Source organism: Ahaetulla prasina, chromosome 7, assembly GCF_028640845.1.
Source record: "Ahaetulla prasina isolate Xishuangbanna chromosome 7, ASM2864084v1, whole genome shotgun sequence".
NCBI lineage: Eukaryota > Metazoa > Chordata > Lepidosauria > Squamata > Colubridae > Ahaetulla > Ahaetulla prasina.
The window spans coordinates 42,074,855-42,086,375 of record NC_080545.1 but is presented as its reverse complement, the minus strand read 5'-3'; the positions used below and the strand labels follow the sequence as shown (position 1 = coordinate 42,086,375).

At 43.4% G+C, this 11,521-nt stretch overlaps 1 protein-coding gene across 1 annotated transcript in view; it reads left to right on the top strand.

Annotated features, from left to right (window-relative positions):
- Positions 1-1,119: 1,119 nt before the first annotated feature.
- The window catches only part of SLC38A4 (solute carrier family 38 member 4), a 55,282-nt gene continuing 44,880 nt past the window's right edge, over positions 1,120-11,521 (top strand). Inside the window, exon 1 of the mRNA XM_058191443.1 lies at positions 1,120-1,291. The gene's annotated coding sequence lies outside the window, so the exon portion shown is untranslated. The remainder of the gene's footprint in view (positions 1,292-11,521) is intronic.

Here is an 11,521-nt window from a genome sequence, read left to right as displayed (position 1 = left end):
TCATTCAGACATTTAATGTCTTTTAAGTTATTTAGTAGCTAGTGGTTTTCCCCTTTTATAATGACTGCAATAGCAATAGCATTTAGACTTATATACCGCTTCACAGTGCAAATTGCGAAAGCTTGCCTTAGCATGTCAGAAACTGAAAGAAATGGAAACTAGATAGTAACTCTCTTCTTCGGTCCATTATGTATTATGGAGGCATTGAATTTGGCAGCTGCCATTACAGGTAATCCTTGACTTCTGACCACAATTTAACCCAAAATTTATGGTGCTAAGCAAGACAGTTGCTAAGTGAATTTTGCTCCATTTTATGATCTTTCTTGCCACAGTTGATAAATGAATCATTCCAGTTATAAAGTTATTGACATAGTTGTTAAATGAGGCTTCACCACTGATTTTGATTGTCACAAGATTGGAAAAAGTTGATCACATAACCCCAGGACATTGCAACCATCATAAATATGAGACAGTTGCCAAGTGTCTGAATTTTGATCACATGGTCATGGAAATTCTGCAACAATCGTAAATGTGAAAAATAGTCCTAAATCATTTTTTTCAGTGCCATTGTAACTTATACATTGTAAATGAACTGTTGTAAGTTGAGGACTAGCTTTATAAGAAGGGAAAAAAACATTTTTGTAATCTCCAGTTTGGATAGTCTGCCTTGACTAAAATTTAGATGGGAGAATGGGAGCTATAAAATCTCATAGATGAAGAAAAAGGTTGTAATCTACACAAGTCACGAGCCCCAGAATGGAATCTTTCCAGTTGTTTTCTTTGGAATGGATCTTGCAGAGCATACCTGGAGGATTGGCAAAACCGAAAATTAAACAAAAACAACTCTTCAACATGTCTAACGAGGGTATGTTGCACTTTCACCTTTCAGAATAGCCCCTTAAATCGCTACCTGAGCTTGGAACGATTAACACTTTTTAAAAAAGAAATGTTTTGTTTAACCTCTCAAGTTGCTTGCCGGCTGCTATTGGTGGGCATTTTCCGAAAGGGAGGGTTCTGTCTGGAAGGAGCGGCTAGGGATGCTACCCCCTGTCACATGATGGAAATTTCCACTCTTTGACTCTTTGTCAAAAGGAGGAACGAAAAGAAAGGAGGGCGAGGTGGAGGGTGTCTGTCCACACTTCCTTCTCCGGAGCAGTAGCAACTTCTTGTCCGAAGGGTCTCCCGTAACCAGACGCGCCTGACAGTATCTCGGCAAGTATCCGGAAAGCTCTCCTGAAGGGGGCCTTGAAACTCACTCCAAAGCCGCTGCCTTTTGCCACCAGAATTCCAGGTAGGAAAAGCGAACTTCTCGAGCGGCAGGTATTCCCTTCCGGCGTATTGGGCCACCTGCAGCTGCGCGTCATTGGGAGAACACCACGCTGGCTTTTCCTTTTCAAATCGTCCCGCCAGGGAGGGTGGCTGAAGCGGATGGCAGCTACGTCGATAGCAAACAGGGGGAGGTGGTGACGCGTGGGAGAGGAAAAGGTGCTTCGGATATATCCAGCTCCCTCACTGCCCCCTACCCTATCACCCCCCTCCCCACACACCCGGCTGGACGCCGTCGGAGCGATTAAGCCGAGCTTTCGTTCCGGCGAAGCGTTGCAGCCGATTTGGAAAGGCAGACCGGGCGGGTGGAAAGAAAATGGGGGGACATTGAAATGGGGTGGAGGGTAAAACAATACAGTGAGAGAGGGGCAGAGTGACAGAACAACGTGCAGGAAGGCCAAAGCAAGGAACGACGCCACGGCAACGGGCAACTCGGGGCTGATTTGTATCAAGAAAAGAAATTCAGAAGGTTTATGATTAAACGTATCTATTTCTACATAGTGCATTTAACAGCTCTAAGGCTCGGCTGGATACAGTCCCTTGCAGCTCCGACTAAAGCTAGAAAACTTCCTTCAAATCTCGCTCGTGGCTTAAGTGTGAGCAACGGGTGAGCAACAACCCGAGTTCAATCTCGAGGAGCTGGTTGCAGCGGTCTGACCCGCAGGAAAACAAACCCGCGCCGCTTTTTAATTTTTTTCCCCCGAAGCGAGAAGGCCCAAAGGCAGGTGCCATTCAGCAGGCGTGACTGAGTCAGTTTCCTCGTCAAGCCGCTGCCTTTCAGACGTGCTTGGACCAAGCCTCAGAATCGTAGGCACGGCTGGATATTCTGCGAGCCGAACACATCTGCAAAGCTTATAAGGAGGGGTTGCCGAACGGTTCCAGGGATGGCGGATACGCCACGGGCGCCACAGCGCTCCAAGCCAGACTGGGCGAACGACTCTGTATTAAGGAACACCTTGGCTCGTGGCAGCGACTGGGCAGGCCAGCGGGCTACCCTCGCCTCTTCCTCGTTTCCGTCAGGAAAGGGCTCTCAGGCTGATTGGGCAGAGGGCAGCTGTCAGAAGTACCTTCCTCGGCGCGCGGCTACAAGGGGTGTGTCGATGTGTCCCGCCTTGAGACTGCGATAGGGTCGGGCGCGGGAACGCTGGGGTCGGTTGGAGGAGTGGGGCTCTCCTCCTGAGCTCGGCCAAACCCGTTGCCTGAGAGAGCTTCTCCCTTTAGGGAGAGAGCGCTAGGGAGCAATGTGTCTTCTGCTCTTCATCATCATCGGTGGCCATTCTTGGATTCAGTATAGATGGGTTGCTTCTCAGCTTGAGGAAGGGTGGCTGGAAAACAAGGCATTAGGTCTTAAACCTTGAGTTGCCATGACCTCCAAATGTGAATAAATAGATTTGTGTACCACCACCACCCCGTTTTCATTGGAGTCTGAATTGGGAAAATATAGTTCATATAACACACACACATACACACACACACACACACACACACACACACACACTTTTTAGATTTAAACTACAAAACTACCTTTTAATAGGAAGGATGAGTTTGCTTACTCCTGCATAGTTCTTATAATCCAATTTTTATTTTTGAGACATCTATAACTTCCTCATTTGTTTTGGCATTATCTTTGTTCTTTATAGCTGGAACTCCTAGAAATCCTAACTGCTATCCTTCTCACTAGGCTGAGCAGAACTAGGTTCTGAGAGCAGTCTAGGTTTGCAAAAGCTTTATGCATGGAAAGTAGCCTTGTGAGCCTTATGCATGGAAAGTAGGAGTCTTGCTAGAACTTGCTGTGAACTTTGGACAATAATCCAAACTGTCCATTTGCCCAAGGAGTGAGGAAACAAGTTCTAGAAGTGATCCTGCTTTGTGAGAGCAAGATATCCCCAAATGTAATCTTTTCAAATTTTCTTGTGTCCCCAGGGATGGTCATGATCCACAGTCCAAGAATACCTGGCCAAGACATTGTTATGCAGAATATAACAACACTCCAATAATAGGAAATTATTTCTTAAATGTTCTACCTTTCAAGAGAATTCAGCCAGTCTAATGGTATAGTTTTATGCAAGACTAGTGGGATACACTCAAAATGAATCTTAAAATTATTTATGAATTGTGACAGTTGGACACCATTTCTTGATCTTTCCTTGTAGTTGCCTTAAAAACATCCACACACCTGCAAGTTATTTGTCTAATACCCAGTAAGTAACAGCTTTGTAGATATTAGACTTCTTCAAGGCAGTTGCAAGTCCATCTCAGAGAAACATTAGATTATGGAGGCAGTGCTGTTCACCTTGTCACACAGTTTGTGTCACTGAAGCTATGATAACTTCTAGCTCTTCTAGAAATGTCAGGAGTTGTGCAGATGTGCAGCAAATACACAGAGTCCTGGGTAAGGTCAGAGTGAAACAAAGTATGTACTGTATTTTTTGGAGCATAAGACACACCGGAGTATAAGACGCAGCTTAGTTTTTGGGGAGGAAAATAGGGAGGGTGGAAATCTGCCTACCAAGTATTCATCTAGCGGCCTTAGTCTGGTCAGCTTCATTAGTTTGCTGGTTTTGAGCATGCACACTGCTTGGGGATAAAAAACAGCTTCTAAAGCAAAGCTGAGAGGGAGTAGCAATGAGAAAAGCAGGCAAATCATGGATATTGCCTCACTCACTAGCACCTCATTAGGGCTGAAAAGAAGCTTCTAAAACACAACTGAGAGTCGGAGGGAACAGGCAAAGTTCCCTAGCCTCTTTAGGGCTGAAAAAAAGCTTCGAAAAAGCTACATTCGGAGTATAATATGCACCCAAATTTTCAGCCTCTTTTGTGTGGGAGGGGAAGTGTGTCTTGTACTCCAAAAAATACTGTAATCACACTGCTTTCTGGAACAGTCTTGAAGGAGTGCTTTGACCTTTAGAACTGGGGATCATATTGCTTCATGGAGTAGCTTCAAAGAGACACCACTGAAGCTTTTTACAGTTGCATTTTGGATCTCTATCCAAACAATACTTGCCAAGGCTAAGCCTAAACACCACTAGTCGTAGCCATATTAATATTTGCAGAACAAACTGCTGAGGACCAAAGTATTTCCCACTATTTAGTCTTGCCTTTGTTGATTTCCCTTTCTGTCATAGAATTGCAAAAATAATGGGTTCGTGAAAAGCATATTAAATTGACTTTTCATGATTCTGTGATAATGAATATTGAGTGATGGCATATGTTTAAAGTATGGATGGTTATACTTTAGTTTCCTGCACTAGAATAAAATCCTTCATTGTTGCATATATATAGCTATTTGACAATTAGAATATAGGATGAGGTACAGATTTTCTAATCTATAATTCTGCAGTAATTCTGTTATTTAGAACATAGAAATCTCACTGTTTTCATCTTATTTATTTATTTATTTTTCAAATTTATATACCGCCCTATCTCCCTAAGGACTCAGAGCGGTTCACAGGCAGTTAAAATACATATAAATACAGATTAAAAAACAATTAAAAAACTTATTCTATTGCCCCAAATTTAAAATAGTATAAATAATAAAACCCCCTTAAAACCCATAACTTTAAAATCTAATCCTGTCCCGCGCAGATAAATAAGTGTGTTTTAAGCTCGCGACGAAAAGTTCGGAGGTCCGGAAGTTGGCGAAGTCCTGGAGGGAGTTCGTTCCAGAGGGTGGGAGCCCCCACAGAGAAGGCCCTTCCCCTGGGTGTCGCCAGACGGCACTGCCTAGCTGACGGCACCCTGAGGAGTCCCTCTCTGTGAGAGCGCATGGGTCGGTGAGAGGTATTTGGTAGCAGTAGGCGGTCCCGTAAATAGCCCGGCCCTATGCCATGGAGCGCTTTAAAGATTGTCACCAGCACCTTGAAGCGCACCCGGAAGGCCACAGGTAGCCAGTGCAGTCTGCGCAGGATAGGTGTAACACGGGAGCCACGAGGGGCTCCCTCTATCACCCGCGCAGCTGCATTCTGAACTAACTGGAGCCTCCGGATGCCCCTCAAGGGGAGCCCCATGTAGAGAGCATTGCAATAATCCAGGCAATAATCCAGGCGAGACGTCACGAGGGCGTGAGTGACCGTGCATAAGGCATCTTAGATGACAAACTTGCCATTTTGAGGATATGTGAGCACTCTAACAAAATGGCTGCTGGGTAAACGTACCCAAGCACTAAATAGCTACCAAGTGGGATAGAACCAGTTACAAAACACCAGATTACCAAAATGCTACTGCCACTCCCTCCCTACCACCCCTGATTCCTTTTTTTGCTTTTTCTGGGCAATTGGTTGTGCCTACAAAGAAAAGAAAAGAAAAGAAAAACAATTGGTATAGTTATATGGCTATACAGCCATACATCAAATGTATGATGTCTACTTGGGATCCAGAGGTAAAATCTTCCTTAGGTCTCCCAAATCTGTTATTGCTCTTCCATATCTGACCTTAAAAAATTGCAGAAGATCATAAAATGCAAAGACTTGCAAATAAAAATGGAATGACTGTGGCAAAAAATAGCAATAGCACTTAGACTTCTATACTGCTTCATAGTTCTTTATAGCCCTCTCTAAGCTGTTTACAGAGTCAGCATATTATCCCCAACAATCTGGGTCCTCATTTTACTGACCTAGGAAGGATGGAAGGCTGAGTTAACTTTGAGCCAGTCAGAATCGAACTCCTGGCAGCGAGCAGTGAATTAGCCTGCAATACTGCATTCTAATCACTGTGCCACCACGGCTCATCAAATATAGTACCAACAGTAAATAGGCACCTTGGTACAATCCCAAAACATCTGGAGTATCACTTGGATTGGGCTTGACATATGCATGCTACTTTTTCCTAACAGTGTTGCCCAAAACGCAGCTCTTTGTTTTGTTTTTATTTTCAATTCAGGGATTTCCTAATGAGGCCCATCTAACCAGATCTAATCATAATAAGTTTCTAAGCCTGGAAGATAGCTGGGTGCTATCTTCTCTCATATCAGTTAATTAATGGCAAAAGCTCTTAGCATTTTTTGAAACCCATATGATGAAACCTGCATATGAAAGAAAGGTTTCTTCCAGTATGTAAGCTACCCATTCAGAAGGGCACCGATTTCAGTTACCAGATCAATCAGAATAAATGGAAGGTATAGTTATAACTGTAGATATATGGACACACACATGTATGGAATAAATTCCAGAAACATTTTTTTCTGAAACAGACCTAGAATGGCAGTGGGAGCTGGCCATAAATTGTAATTTTCTTATAGCAGTTTATAATATATTAAGGATTGAGTATGATATATTAAAGATTGAGTGGCAATCCGGCCTCCCTGTTTCGGGTGACCCGCTCTCTCCTCCAACATGAGGGGCGGGAGGACCCCTTACAAGGGCATGCCGAGGAGTTTAATGGTTATCTATACGATAAAATCGTTCAGCTTCGGGACGGATTGGATCAAAATTGGGTAGATCCAGGCGAGAGTTCCGAGACCCGTCTTGTTGAGGTGGTTTGGGATAATTTTGACCCTGTGACTCCCGAGGACATGGACAGGTTGCTGGGTAGGTTGAATGCCACCACATGTTTACTGGATCCGTGCCCCTCCTGGTTGGTGCTGGCCACACAGGAGGTGACACGAGGCTGGCTCCGGGGGATTACAAATGCTTCCTTGTAGGAGGGGGTCTTTCCCGCTGCCTTGAAAGAGGCGGTGGTGAGACCTCTCCTCAAGAAGCCTTCCCTGGACCCAGCTGTTTTAGGAAATTACCGCCCAGTCTCCAATCTTCGCTTCACGGCGAAGGTTGTAGAGAGTGCGGTGGCATGTCAGCTACCCCAGTACCTGGATGAAACTGCCTATCTAGACCCGTTCCAGTCTGGCTTTCAGCCCGGATACAGTACGGAGACAGCTTTGGTCGCGTTGGTGGATGATCTTTGGAGGGCCAGGGATAAGGGTTATTCCTCTGCCCTGCTCCTATTAGACCTTTCAGCGGCTTTTGATACCATCGACCATGGTATCCTGCTGCGCCGATTGGAGGGGTTGGGAGTGGGAGGCACCGTTTATCGGTGGTTCTCCTCCTACCTCTCTGACCGGACGCAGATGATGTTGACGGGGGCAGAGATCGACTCCAAGGTGCCTCATGTGTGGGGTGTCGCAGGGATCGATTCTCTCGCATCTCCTGTTCAACATCTATATGAAGCCGCTGGGTGAGATCATCAGTGGTTTTGGGGTGAGATACCAACTGTATGCTAATGACACGCAGCTGTACTTTTCCACCCCAGGCCACCCCAGCGAAGCTGTCGAAGTGCTGTCCTGGTGTTTGGAAGCTGTACGGGTCTGGATGGGGAGGAACAGGCTCAAACTTAATCCCTCCAAGACGGAGTGGCTGTGGATGCCGGCACCCCGGTACAGTCAGCTGCAGATGCGGCTGTCTGTCGGGGGTGAGTCGCTGGCCCTGATGGAGAGGGTGCGCAACTTGGGCGTGCTCCTGGATGGGCGGTTGTCTTTTGAAGAACATTTGACGACCGTCTCTAGGAGAGCTTTTTATCAGGTTCGCCTGATCCGCCAGTTGCGTCCCTTCCTGGACCGGGATGCCCTATGCACGGTCACTCATGCTCTCGTTACCTCTTGCTTGGACTACTGCAATGCTCTCTACATGGGGCTCCCCTTGAAGAGCACCCGGAGACTTCAGCTAGTCCAGAATGCGGCTGCGCGGGTTATTGAGGGAGCGGTTCGGAGCTCCCACGTAACACCTATCCTGCGCAGACTGCACTGGCTACCTGTTGTTTTCCGGGTGCGCTGCAAGATATTGGTTACCACCTTTAAAGCACTCCATGGCTTAGGACCGGGTTACTTACGGGACCGTCTACTGCCGTCTTCTATCTTCCAGCGTCCGGTGCGTTCCCACAGAGAGGGACTCCTCAGGGTGCCATCAGCCAAACAGTGTCGACTGGCAGCCCCCAGGGGGAGGGCCTTCTCGGTGGGGGCTCCTACCCTGTGGAACGAGCTTCCCCTTGGGCTTCGACAATTACCTGACCTTAGGACCTTTCGCCGCGAACTTAAAACCTATTTATTTCGTATGGCTGGACTGGCCTGATTTTAAATTTTAATTGAATTTAATGGGTTTTAAATTTTTGTAATTTTATAGGGTGTAATGTTATTTTAAATTTTTTGGCTAATTCAATAAGTTTTTTAAGGGTGTTTTTAATATTGTGTATGTCTCTGTTTGTATTTTATTTGGCTGTTCACCACCCTGAGTCCTTCGGGAGAAGGGCGGTATACAAATAAAAATATTATTATTATTATTATTATTATTATATTATTAATGTGAAAGTGATAGAGGTACCTCAAACATTCAAGCATGTTTCTTCAGAAGGTTTGCTGTTTCTTAGAAGCAGCATGACAACTATGTGATGCAAAGGTTGCCATGGTGAGTTCACATCCTTTATTTAATGCTGTACCAAGTAAACAGCCACTTAAGTCATTGCTGTTATTCACTAAAGCTGTCATCATTCCTGTCACCATTTCACTGCCTGCCTTGTTTTGACAGAAGCATGGCTTTTGGGAAGGTCCAAGCAAAAGTATGAGGGCTGCAATAATAGGAAATAAGCAAAGCAAAATGTTTTTAGGTGGCATTATTTCAAAGATGTAATTTCTATGCAACAGTTTTAGCATCATGTATTGGAGGGCAACAGGTTCTCCAGTGGAACCAGTTCACTCAATACTGTTCATAGCCTCAGTCTTGTTTCAAGTCAATTTTGAGACTTGTCTATGGCCCAATAAGTAGGTTATAATTTTATGTGTCTGTACTTACAGTACATACTTTTTTGAAATTTGGTTCAAGTGTTTCAGGCTCTTTTTTCATTTGTTATATGTGAATGTCTTTCATCCTCCTTCCCCATTCCAAACAATATTAGGGAGGGGATCAACATAATCAAGGGAACATTCAGAAAGCCCAATTCTCCTATTTCTCTTGTTATAGGTCCCACTCACTATATAAGTGAACTGAAGTGAGTAGTATTAGGGAAAAGGGAAAAAGAGATGGGCTGCTTAGATTCTTTTTTTTAAATGAAAACTATGCTTATTTCCTATTGCTGCTATGAAGTATCTCCAAAACAAAAGCACTGCATCAGAACCAATCTAAATAAGTTATGGCAAAGCATGATCACTACAGCTACTTATCTTCATCCTATACCAAAAGGTCACAGGGTTATTCTAAAGACAGCTCTTTCAGAAGGCTTCTGGGGTGGGAATAAAAGTTGAGCTACTCCCAAATTGAAGGTGTGTGTGTTTGATGCAGTAGCATTGACTTCCCAGCAACTCTGATTAATAATGAATATGTATCAATCAATTAGACTACACCTGGAAGGGTCTTCTATTCCAACCCCCTGCTCACGCAGGAGATCCTATACCATTTTAGACAGGTGGCTATCCAGTCTTTTCTTAAAACCTCCAGTGATGAAGTACCTACAATTTCTGAAGGCAAGCTGTTCCACTGGTTAATTGTTCTTACTGTTAGGAAATTTCTCCTTAATTCCAGGTTGCTTCTCTCCTTGATTAGTTTCCATCCATTGTTTCTTGTCTTGCATTCTGGTGCTTTGGAAAATAAACTGATTCCCTCTTCTTTGTGGCATCCCCTCAAATACCGGATTGCTATCATGTAACCCTTCTTTGCACTTTTTCCAAAGTCTCAACATCTTTTTTGTAATGTGGTGATCAAAACTGAATGCGTTATTTCAGGTGTGGTCTTCCTAAGGATTTATAAGTGGTACTAATGTTACATGTGATTTTGATTCTATAGCTATATTCTGTTGTTCATTTTTTATTTTCTTTTGGATTGTTATTCTCTTAATCCTATTACTTAAGCCAGTATTTCTCAGTCTCGGCAACATGCTGCTGGGAAATTCTGGGAATCAAAGTCCACACATCTTAAGAGAAAAACAAGCTCAAATCATTCAAAGCAGTAATGGGATTCAAAATTTTTTATTACTGGTTCTGTGGGCATGGCTTGGTGGACATGGCAGGGGAAGGATACTGTAAAATCTCCATTCCCACCCCACTCCAGCAGAAGGTTACTGCAAAATCCCCATTTCCTCCCGATCAGTTGGGATCGGGAATAGATGGGGTTTTTTGAATTTGTGAATGTTCTGAGCCAATTAAAAGCAACCTCTGAATGTCTCATTTTTTTCTTTGACAATAACAGAATATGTTCATTTTTCATATATGATATACAAATGGTCTTTTTTTTAATTTAATTTATATCCCGCCCTTCTCCGAAGACTCAGGGCGGCTTACATTGTGTTAAGCAATAGTCTCATCCATTTGTATATTACATACAAAGTCAACTTTTATTGCCCCCAACAATCTGGGTCCTCATTTTACCTACCTTATAAAGGATGGAAGGCTGAGTCAACCTTGGGCCTGGTGGGACTTGAACTTTCAGTAATTGCAAGCAGCTGTGTTAATAACAGACTGCATTAGTCTGTTGAGCCACCAGAAGCCCTATAAGGCGTTCCATAATATATAGATATACCTTTTTCAAGTTCGTTCTATAGCGTTTGACATCATCCTAAGAACATATAATCATATTCATATGGCAAACTTAAGCAAAAATAAGTTTCAGGTTGCCATGGTTTTCCTTCATAAATCACTAATACAATTACTAGTGTACAGTTCCAAGATGTTAACACATCTTCTTTTAAGAAAGCCACATAAAATACTAAACTATTGCTATATTTTCACTCATATGAAATAGACATTACATTTCTTCACATTTAGAAATACATAGCATTCGAAATTTGGATTACCAAATTCACAGGGATATTTCAGGTCTGCAGAATCTGTATCAGGATATTCATAAGTTGAATCAATATTAATGATGGAAAAAGCAACAAATAACTGATGCAAAATGGACCTTCCGAAGATGGAGTAAATTACCTAAGTCCACATAGAAATTGGTATCAAATTTATGGAGTCCTTAGGCTTAGTAATATCTATTTTTGGTATTTTGCTGCAGATGTTTCATTACCTGAATATAACATAATCAGTGCTATTGCTTGTGGGATTTACTCCCTGTTTATATAGAGTAGCTTGCCAAGCCAGTGTTGGTGTAGATTATGGTTATATAAATTGGTACTTTCTTGATTAGGATATTATTTTCTGTTTTATTTTTTGTCTGGTGTTAATCCCTACTTACTTAGGTGTGGGCTGGTTAAGATGTATTCTGATCCTTTTGTT